We start from the raw sequence: 11685 nt of genomic DNA on the forward strand, positions 1-11685 counted from the left end.
CCTTCCTGACTCTCGTAGGGATCTGGAATGAGTTGCCACCTAATCTTTTGCTGATGGGAATTAATAAAGTGAGAAGTGTTTTTCTCTTAGCTCAAGCATGAATTTTTGAAGAACAACCTGGCTCTGGTTTGTTGTTTCAGCTCCCAGCCTGAGAGACCTTCCCAAGGGCCTGGATCTGTCTAAACAGATTCCCTTGGGAGCAGTAGGATCCAGGCAGGGCTCTGGATAAACACAACCTCGCTGTACACAGAATTAAGCTCCCTACAACATTTCCCTGAATATATTCTGTTTTTTCCCTGCCCCCCAGAGGCAAAAGCAGGTGAATTCCCTCTTGGAAGCTCTCCAGGTAAAATCCAGCTCGGTGACTGCAGGATGTAGCTCAGGAATCCGCAAACAGCCCTGCCAGAATGTTTCACTGCTGCCTCTGAGAAACAGGGATCTGTGTCATGCTTCCAGTCCTCGCAGAATAGAATCAGTCCAGTTGTGTTTGCTGATTCTTCCTTGGGGGAGGTGTTCCAAGAGGCCAAGGCAGTTGTAATTTCCTGCTGGGATTGCAGAGCCCTTCAGTGACATCCTGGGGAGGCACCGGGGTTTTCTTTTGTGTCCCTGCATAAAAAATTCCCTTTGCTGCTGCTCCTGAAAATGTGAAGACTGAATTTCAGCACTGCTTGAGCTGTTCTGTCTGGAAGTTAATCCCTCTCATTCCCTGGGACAGGGACACCTTCCACTATCCCAGGTTGCTCCAAGCCCTGTCCAATCTGGCCTTTGGATGCTTCCAGGGATGGGGCAAACACAGCTTTGCTGGGCAACCTGTGCCATCCTCACAGGCAAGAATTCCTTCCCAATATCCCATCTATCCCTGCCCTCTGGCAGTGGGAAGCCATTCCCTGTGTCCTGTCCCTCCATCCCTTATCCAAAGTCCCTCTCCAGCTCTTCTGGAGTCCATTTAGGCACTGGAAGAAGCTCTAAGGTCTCCCTGGGGTCTTCTCTTGTCCAGGTGAACACTCCCAGCTCTCCCAGCCTGTCCATCCAGTGCCACCTTATTTTCTGGGAAAAGAAAAAAAACCAACCAAAACCCCAAAAAACCAAAACCAAAAAACTAAAAACCAAAAACCAAAAACCAAGAAAGAAAAAAACAACAACAAAAAAAACCCCAAAACAAACAAAACAAAAACAAAACCCAAAAAAACAACAAAAAACTCCAACAAAAAACCAACAAAAAACCCAAAAAAACCCCAAAAAACCAAAAAACCAAAAACAAAACCCAAGAAACAACAACAACAAAAAACAAAAACCACAAAAAACCCAACCCCCCCAAAAAACCCCAAAAAACAAAAATCAAAAATCAAAAAAACAAAAAACAAAGAAAAAAGCCAAAAAACCCCAAAAAACCCCACAAAGCCAAAAACCAAAAAACAACAACAAAAAACCCAACAAAAAAAAACCCAAAAACCAAAAAGACAAAAAACAAAAACCCCAAAAACAAACAAACAAAAAAACCCCCAAAAAACAACAAAAAAACCCACAAAACAAACAAACAAACAAAAAAATCACCATCACAAAAAAAAAAAAAAAAGAGAAAAAAACCGAAAAACACCACCAAAAAACCACCAAAACCCACAACACACAACCAACCAAAAGAACCCCAACCAAAACCTGGGTATTTGTACCCAGAGTGAGCATCCCAGCTTTCAAGCAGAGCTGTGCGTGTGCCTAGACCAGGAAGCAGAAACGTGCTCTCGTAAAATCCAGGAATTCCTCTTCAAAACTGATTTTAAGACCAAATCTGGATGCTTCCTTCACTCCGAGGAGGATTCCTGCGATTATATAAGGAAATTATCTTTGACTCCAAGGCTGTGTCGGTGTGACTCAGGCCCTCCAGGGCAGGGCTGTGTCACCAGGCCGTGGTTGATGGATTTGCAAATCCCTGCTCCCTATGGCAACCCCTCCATCCCCTCTGCAAACAAACTGGGAAGGACTTGGAGCCAGCACAGGTATCCAAGGGAGAATGGAAACTCTTGTGGGTGTTTGGAAAGATATCCAGCTGGATGTGACAGCAGCTGAGGTGCAGTGAAAGGTGTTTCGGGGGGAAAGCAGAAATAAAGAGGAGTTGCCTCGCAGTATGGATTCGGATCTGGAATTGCACGTGAGGTTGGAAGGCAGCTCAGGAGTCCATGGTCCAACCCCTGGGCTGATCTGGGAGATAATTCAGCTGCTTTTCCCAACATGTGGATGGGAGTGCTGTTCCAAAGCCCATTTTTGGTGAATTATGGAGTTTTATAGACTTTTCTTAGGCTACAGTAAGATGAAGTTGGGGTGGGAACTGAGCCATCCTCCAGAGTTCTCCCTTATTCATGGATAAACAATATTTCATGGGATAATAGGATGGTTTGGGTTGGAAAGGACTTCAAGACCATCCAGTTCCAACCCCCTGGCATGGGCAGGGACAGCTCCCACTATTCCAGGTTGTTCCAAGCCCATCCAACCTGGCCTTGGGCACTTCCAGGGATGGGACAGCCACAGCTTCTCTGGGAAACCTGTGCCAGGGCCTCCCTACCCTCCCAGGGAAGAATTCCTTCCTAAATTCCAATCTAAAACCACCCTTTCTTTCAAAACAAAATTGTTTCTGTTTGCTGGGACATGTTTACAACCTGATTTTTTTTGGAGTAATTAATCATTTAAATCTCCTCACAAACCACACAGAGTTTTTTTTTTTATTTTATGAACTTTTCTAAAGGGCTTTGGTTCAGTGTCACACGCAGCAGGTTTATGACACAGCTTCCTTGACTCTAAAATGAGAGGAATATTTATCAGCCAGCTTTGGTGCTGAAGTTTTTCTGTCGAAACTCAGGCTCTGAGCTCCTCAGAGGAAAAGTTGTTGTAGAGCTTCAAAGCCTTGTTCCAATAATTTGTTGACTTGGAAGCGAATCCTTCCCAGTGCTCCCATTTGATTGTATCCAAGGAATTCAGAACACCTTCTCACCTTCCAGGTGAGAGTAAGATCTCACAGAAAGCTTGGCTGGAAGTGTTGCATTTTCCAACCCCCAAAACCAAGGTCTGGATGCCCAGTGCATCCCTGTCCCACTTATCAGCCAAAATTAGAATATGCAGCTATTTATATGGAAAACCTACATCTGCATCCTGAAAATAGAGCGGGATAAAGCCTCGTGAAGAATTTAAAAAACATTGGAAATAACAGTGCTGCATTTCAACAGCTCAGGTTTCTCATGGGCCTGTGCTCCTTAAAAAGCTGTTCACTCCAGCGGGGACTAATTCCATGCGTCTTTCCAGACCTGTAGGATGGCAGGATACTGCCCAGGGACAGAACTTTGAGTTTCCAGGAGAGAAGCAACACTATAAAATGAGTATCAGGAATGGTTCAGCCTCATTTCTCCTCCTGTGATGAGGAAAAAAATGATCCCACCCTGGGCTGGACCTGCAGAGAGGAACTTCCTGCCCCCCATCCCCATGGGATACTCATTCCCTTGGGATTGGGCGAACCCAGGGACATTTCCTGGGGTTGTTTCTACCTCAGTGCTGGGAGGAGGTGACCCTGTCACTCCTTGTCCCCAAAAACAAAGCGTGAGGATCTTGGAGCCAAGCCAGCTGCAAACATCTGGGGGCTTTTAGTCGGCTCCTACAAACTCCTAACAACCTCATTAAGCTCAGGTGCACCTAATCCTTAATGAGCCAATAATGTCACATGTTGTTCCAGAGTCTGGATGATTACAGGATTCCATAAAACTCATTAACTCTTCCTTGGCCTCCAGGGCTGGCAGGAGGCTGCCAAAATAAACGAGGTTATTGAGCAATGAGGGAGGAACGGGAACACATGGAACATCCATCCATCCGTGCTCCTGCTGTCCTGGCCTTCCCAAAAAATCTCAGCCACTCCCCATCGCTCCTAATCCAAACACGCCACGGTTGAGAGGTTGGGACGTGGATCAGGATGGATCCCACCACTCTGGCTCAGGTTCCTGGGAATTCTCAGCTTGAACAGAGCTTCCCTGAGCAGTCCAGGCTGGGGGACCCAGCTGCCTGCTTGTGGGGTGCAGGATGGGTGAGCTCTAAAGCCTGGAAAAATCCATGGAATCATGGCAAGTGGAGAAATGACACTGAATAAAAGACCTGGATGAAAGAAAGAAGAGGTGCTGAATCCCTCATCTTAGACTAGAAATAGAGGGAGTGACTAGACTAGAAATAAGGAGGGATTTCTTCACAGAGAGGGGGGTCAAACATTAGGACAGGCTTCCCAGAGAGTGATTGGTGTTCTAAATCTGTCAGTGCTTAAGAAATGTTTGGACAACGCCATTTATAACAAGGTTTAACTTTTGATCAATTCACAGGTGCTTGGGCAGTTGGATTAGATGGTCACTGTGGGTCACTTCCAATTGAAATAGCTCCTCTCCTCTCCTCTCCTCTCCTCTCCTCTCCTCTCCTCTCCTCTCCTCTCCTCTCCTCTCCTCTCCTCTCCTCTCCTCTCCTCTCCTCTCCTCTCCTCTCCTCTCCTCTCCTCTCCTCTCCTCTCCTCTCCTCTCCTCTCCTCTCCTCTCCTCTCCTCTCCTCTCCTCTCCTCTCCTCTCCTCTCCTCTCCTCTCCTCTCCTCTCCTCTCCTCTCCTCTCCTCTCCTCTCCTCTCCTCTCCTCTCCTCTCCTCTCCTCATAAAAAGGGAATTCCATGCAGGAAAATCCATTTCTCCCATGACACGGAATTTCTCTGGGTTTTAGGAGCACTTGTGTGACCAAATGATTGTCCCCTGAGCACAAAGTGAGTGCTTGACTCCACACACCTGATATTTCCTTCCCAGTGACCTCGGGGCTTTTCAAAGCAGCCTCCTGCCAGGAATTGCACTTTATTCCAAAAAAAACAGAACACCAGTGGGACTCTCAGCTGTGAGTATGGAGTAAGTGTTCATGAATTATCTTTAAAAAGGGATAATATTGTAGCTCAGAGACTGTCTGAATAAAACATCTCAGCTCCTTTATCCAACCCAAGAGATGGAAAGCAACAGATCTTCCAAGGACTCTTTTTGTGATGTTCTCCTAACTGGTGATTGGATTTCTCAAGGTGACAGTCACAAATAATGATAATTACTGGTGAAAATCACAAATAATGATAATTATTGTGCTTGGAGCGCTGCTCTTCCAACAGCAGATCAGAACAGGCTGGAGCCCGTGGAAATACCACCCAGGAGCAGGGAGAAGAAGAGCAGTAATTTATTCTCCATGTGGTTTTTGACCATCCCAGCTGTGAAAATCTGGAATATGAGCCACAAAGGTGCACAGATTTCAGATGAGTATTTTTTTCTTCAAAGAAGAAAGAAGAAATAGAATAGAAATAAGAAATAGAATAGAAATAAGAAATAGAATAGAAATAAGAAATAGAAATAAGAGTGGAGGTTGACTTTTAGAAGCTCAGGGGACCCTAGGCATGTGTTCCTTGAGTAGTAAAAACCCCTTGAGATGCCAAGACTGGCTCTCTGTGCCTGAAGAACCTCACCAGGCTGTGACATCTTTGCACAGAGCTGGAACAGCAAAAATAACATTTCAGAAACCTGTTTTGAGATCCAAGGGCACCAGCAGGATAAAACCCCTTCCTCGCTGCATTCCCCAAAGTTCTTAAGCTGCCCATGGATGGTGGATGATGGCATTCTGTTAAAAACTCCTCATTTTGTGGGGAAAGTCAAATATTTTGCTATTCACTCTCCCCTCCTTTCCAGGATGACTTTCCTGCTCTGCTGTGTGTGTCAAAGTCTGTCACCATCCCCCGGGTGTTTGCTTCTCTTTCGGATTTGGGTGGCAGCCCCCAGCACGGTGACAGCTGTCTTGATGCTAAAAACACCTCTTCCCCTGTGGCTCCTCTCCCTGGAGATTGGCAGCAGCCAGGAAAGATTAGGAACAACGTCTGGCTTGTTTTGAGCCCGGCTTTGTAAGGACAAGGCTCATCTGATTGTGAGTAGGTAATGACACAGAGCTGCTGCTTTGCATTGGCTGCACGGACGGAGTTTCTGGAGGCCCTGTGGGTTTCAGGAATCAGATTTTTGGGTGGAAAAGGTTCTGTTAAAGGTTCCACTGGGACTGAAGACAGCTTTTTGAGGATTCAGAAAGTCTGTGGGGAAGAATCACAAAATTAGGTTGGAAGAGACCTCCAGGAACGTCAAGTCCAACCCAACTAAACCATGGCACCAAAAGACCATCCAATCTTTTCTTAAACACATCCAAAAATGGTGAATCCACCACCTCCCCAGGCAGACCATTCCAATACTTTATCACCCTTTCTTTAAAAAACCTTGTTCCTAATACCCAGCCCGATATCCAGAACGACATGGAAGCACGTTGATAATCAGCTCACGGCGAGCCTGTTCCCAGGAATCCCGCTTTGGATGGAACGTTCCTGGCTGGGGAGCAGCGGCACATCCCTCTGCAAGCATCTCCCATCCCTCCCGGGAATCCAGCCACCCTCTGGAATCCTGCCACTGCCCAGGGCGCAGTTTCGACTGGCGGCTTTCCACCCGCCCCCGGGATTTCAGGGAGGCAAAGCCTCCAGCCCCAGCCCGTGTTTGTGCCTCGTCCAGGGAACCCAGGGAGTGTTGCAGTCCAGGTTTCCTTATCTCGGCCGAGGTCGGGATGAAAGACACGGGAAACCCAAGTTTGAGTTTGGTCTTGGTTTTTTATTATCTCTTATCTATTTACAGTATTTACAGACTCACTAGGCGTGAGTTCCAGCTAGCAAGTTAGAGAAACGAGGTAAAATGGCCTCTAACTCTTTCCAAGGTTATTTAAGTGATAAGTACCCAATACCAAGGTGACACCTACATTGTTTATGTTTTTGACCCAGTAATGACCATCCAAGGCTGGCAATGCGGACATTTTTCATCCAGTTAGAGAAAACCACCCAAAGAAGGAAGAAGAAGAAGGTGAAGAAGAAGGACTTAGACAACACCCCAAATCCTCCATCTTGACTCACACACGTTCCTATATACTAAAATCTCAAAGTCCAAGTTTCCAGCATTCCAACACGGGAGCAGCCAAGGAATGTGCAGAGCAGCAGGCCTCAAAGAAGGAGCAGGGCGTCTCCCAGTCATCCCAAGCTCCTCACTCTGCTCCTCTGGTGGCGTTTTTGGAGGTGCCCTGTGCAAGGCCAGGAGCTGGACTCCATGATCCTTGTGGGTTCCAACTCAGGATGCTCTGTGATTCCGTGATTCTAAATCCAAAGGTACTGCGGGAACAAATGCCCCGACACTGGAGCATCTTGACTTCAACTCAACCTGCTTTTCCAAGAAACCTTTTATATCTGAATAAAATATTCAGAATATCGAGTGGAAGCCATTTCTTTTGCAAGGAAGTCCCAGCCCCAACAAGACAGGAATAATTCCTCTGCTCCTGGATGAGGGGTCCAGGGCAAGGCTGTGCATTAAAACAAGATTTGAACCGTGCCTCAGTACAGGGGTGTGACTGGGGACACATCAAATTGTCCTTGGAATGGGCAGGAAAGACCTGAAGACATGGAAAACTTATTCACCCCTTGTATCACACAGGCCTGGAATGCCAGGACAAGGGGGAATGGCTTCCCACTGACAGAGGGCAGGGATAAATGGGATCTTGGGAAAGAATTCCTCCCTGTGATGGTGGGGAGGCCCTGGCAGAGGTTTTCCAGAGAAGCTGTGGCTGTCCCATCCCTGGAAGTGTTCCAGGCAAGGTTGGACAGGGCCTGGAGCAACCTGGGATAGTGGAGGGTGCCCCATGGCAAGGGCTTGGAATTTGATGATTTTTACAGACCCATCCAACCCAAACCATTCCACGATTTCATTCAGGGACCTGCTGGCCAAAGGCAGCCTGTAGGATTTTTGTTCAGATTCTGGAGTAGGTTTTTGGGACTCTGATCCACGGATTTCATGTTTTGGCTTTCGGTTCCCTGAAACATGTCAGATCTCACGGATTTCAGCAATTTGCCCAACCATGACCTGGTCCAAAATTGTTTCTCCCCAAGGCACAACATCCTCACCCACATCTACAGAGAATATGCAGAAACTTAAAGCCCAGCCCTAAAAAATGTGTGGCTGGACCAAGCCTGGAGCCACCAACGTGTGACAAATTCCCATCTGTCCAATGGGGGCTGAGGGATAAAAGGGATCAGGACCAAGACCAGGGCACAGAAGGATTAAAACACATCCAATGTGTTTTCCAACCTGATGGGAATGTGCAGAGTGCAGCCCCAGGTCTGTGCTGGAGGTGGAGCCCACCCAGACCATCTGCCCCAGCCTTTCACAACACTCTGAGCATCTCTCTCGTATCCAAGTGACCCAAAATGACTTTTCTAAATTAAGATCTCAACCACCACGCTCTGCTCCACTTCCTTCCCCCTCAACACATCTGCTGCTGACACTGAAAGGATCTTTTCACCTCATTTTTAGGCTTTGTTTTCAGGCCTGGGGCTGTACAGAAAAAAGAGGGAAAGAGGCTTCTGTGCTGCTCTGGAATTAGGGATGCGAGAGTCAAGCAGGAGAAAAATGAAGATATCCAAGACAGGATGTGCTGCCCTGTCAGAGGCAGATGCTCCAAGCCCTCCAAACCCTAATATGGAAAAATAGCTCTATTTTAAGACCGGAAAAAAAAAAAGTGCACATGATAGGTTTGAGATGAGAAATAATTTGTGAGTGATATTGAAAATGATATCACTGCTGCTGTACTTCAGTTGCTGCCAGGCTCATTCCATAATTAATAACTCCTTCAGATGGAGTGACTTTCCTTTGAGGGTGCGGAATTAAAGATTTAAATCCCTCTCTGTAAATACAAGGCTGTGGCAGAGCTCTCCAGAAGCCTCGCAGCTACGCCCTAATGTATATTTATATTCTAGATAAGTATTTTTAGCAAGAACTACAAGTCCTCTCTGTATTTGATGACATCAGAGCTCTGTTTTACATGCAATGTCCTGACTTCAACAAATATCCCCTTCTTTTTTCCTGCTCTTGGAATATTGCAATAATTTCTGCCCTTGTCTCATCTCTCTTTCTAATGCGTGTTCCAAGAGGGCTGTGTGGGGCTTTTTTCCTCTCTCTCACTCCCAAAGATGACAAAAAATACAAAATTTTTAAGAAATGAAGAGGCCAAAGAGCTCCTGGTGTTTCCCACCTCTGCAATCAGGGCATGCTGGGATAACAACCACCACTCATGGCCTGCCCAGTATCCTGCTGGGGAAAGCAACTGGAAATGATCCCTGCTGGAAAACCCGGTCCTTTAAATATTAATTAATAATTAATTAATATTAATCCTGCTATTCCCAGACTTCTCTAGGAATCCTGCTCAGGGCAAAACAGGATTGAACCTGGGTCCCGCTTCAAATTTAAATTTTAAATCCAAGTTTAAATCCAAGCTGAGTGTGGTGTCTTTCCAGAGGAGGCATTATCTTTTGGAATGCCCACTCCACCTTTGTGGAGCTCACGAGCAAAGGGTACTCAAGGCTCATGTATAGCCCTGATTTTTGGCTGGAGGTGGGACTCAGCAGGGTATCCCAGCTGGAATATCCTCAGAGATGAGCCTCTCTTGTTCTTTAGTCTCTGATTTCTGGGTGGAAAAAAAGCACTTTGGGTTTGTCACTGGAAGCAGGAGATACAGATCACGAAAAAAATTCCTCCCAGTGAGAGTGGTGAGGCCCTGGCACAGGTTCCCCAGGGAAGCTGAGGCTGCCCCATCCCTGGAAGCGTCCAAGGCCAGGTTGGACAGGGCTTGGATAAATCTGGGATAGTGGAAGGTGTCCCTGCCCATGGCAGCAGCTGGAATTTGATGATCTTGAAGCTCCCTCCCCACCCAAACCATCCCATGAACCTGCACATCTCTAGTGCTGCCCCACATTTGCACAAGGGCTCGAAGGCGATGGAGAAGGCAAATTTTTTTGGGGGCCAGATCAAGCATAAAGCACAAAGGAACACCCTCAAATCTGGAGATAAAATCTCTGTATGTGCTGAGGAGAGCAAGCCCTCAGAGAGGAAAAATCCTTCAGCAGAGCAGCATCGGATTCCGCCGGCTGCGAAGCCTCACCCGGCAGGGCCGAGAGGTTGCAGGTCTTTTTCTGGCCCTTTGGAGACACATTTCCCTCTGTTCTATTTTCTCCAGCCTATATTTAAACTTCTCCCTCCCCGTGCCCGCTCGACCCGGTGACGCAGAACTCCGGCCAGGCCTTTGAATCTCCTGCATTTCCTGGGGCAGTGGCAACTCGCTGGGTTTAACTCCCAAGGAGCAAAAAGGGAGGGATAAATGACAGCAATAAGCAGAGAAACAGCAAATTCCATTTTTTTTTTAAGTGCTCCCAGTGATGCCTGTTCAGCCTCGTGGCTGCCACGGTGCGAACGGGTGATTTGTGATGCCAAAAAAGCCATTTTGTACCCCTGCCTGAAGGGTTTGTCACCTCTCCCAGTCAAGGAATGCATTAGAGGTGCTTTGAAAATAAAAATCTGCTTTTGAGTCTGTTTTGGCTCCGGTAGAAACGCGTGGGTCAGGTTGGCAGGTGAGTGCTGGGTGGCAGGAGGCCGGGAGGGGCAGGATGCTCACAGCCAGCACTGGTGACACGAGGGGACAGTCCCCACGTGCAGCATCTCTGCAGCACAGCACGGCCACTCCCAGCCCCCTGTTGGCCTCAGGCCCTTTCTCTTTTGCTCCAGTGCATATCCCAAAAAACACCTCCTGTCCCACTGCCCCATTTTACCCTTCTCCCCCTCCTTTTCCAGCAGGGACAGCCTTAAATCTGGCTCTTCCAAGGAGGATTTTTGCTCTCCCTTGCTCATCCCTGTGTGGTTTTACCTCCTGTCTGGCACAGGGCAGTTTGGGAGCTGAAAAACAAGGCAGAGATCCCCTCCCTGCACCCTGTGCTGCCCCACATTCCTTTTCCACGGGAGTACTGAGCACAAAAGAGAGATGCTGCAGGCTGAAAACCGGAGAATCCAACTTTATTTACGGAATTGTCGCCCAGAAGGGAATCCTCACCCTCCCAGTCCCTCTGTATCCACACCCTGCCCCATCCACACGTGGAAAGCAGAGGCCAGAACCCCGCAGAAAATGTGGAAAGGCCGCTGGAGACAGAGCTGGAAGCCAGGATACAAAACAAGGAGTGTGATCTGAGGATGGCAGGGGTGGAGCTTTGCTTCTGGCCTGACACATCCCACTGGTTTTGAAGCAGGGAAAAACAGAACAGACGAGTGGGAAGCAGGGGCTGGTGCTCAGCGTCTGCGAGAGTGGGTGGAATATTGGGATTTGGGTAACTTCCAATTTTTATCCTTCCCGTGGCATTTCCTCCCTGTAGATCTCAGCACTGCCAGGGGGTTTTCAGGGAAGCTGTCGGTGTTTTAGGGGAGTTCTGAGGGTTTCACCTGCAGGAAAAAGGACTTGTCATCCTGCTGAGCTCGCAGGGACCTCTGCCAGGGAATGCAAAATTGTCAGGGTTTTCTTCTAGGTGGTACTGAGACAGACCTTGAGGAATGATTCCCTCCGTGCAAGGAGGAAACAGAGCCCCCTGCTTTGGTTTCTTGTGGGAAGAGAGTGGAAAAAGGGGAAAAAATGGAGGAAAAACAGGCTTTGTCTCAGAGGAGGTTGCAGGGATGCCGTGAGCACACAAGGATGGTGCACGGGGTGTATCCATGCTTCCCTGGATGATGGATCATCATCAGGATGATCCCTGGCAATAGGAACAGAG

The sequence above is a fragment of the Prinia subflava genome, chromosome 1 (assembly GCF_021018805.1).
Source record: "Prinia subflava isolate CZ2003 ecotype Zambia chromosome 1, Cam_Psub_1.2, whole genome shotgun sequence".
In the NCBI taxonomy this organism is placed as follows: domain Eukaryota; kingdom Metazoa; phylum Chordata; class Aves; order Passeriformes; family Cisticolidae; genus Prinia; species Prinia subflava.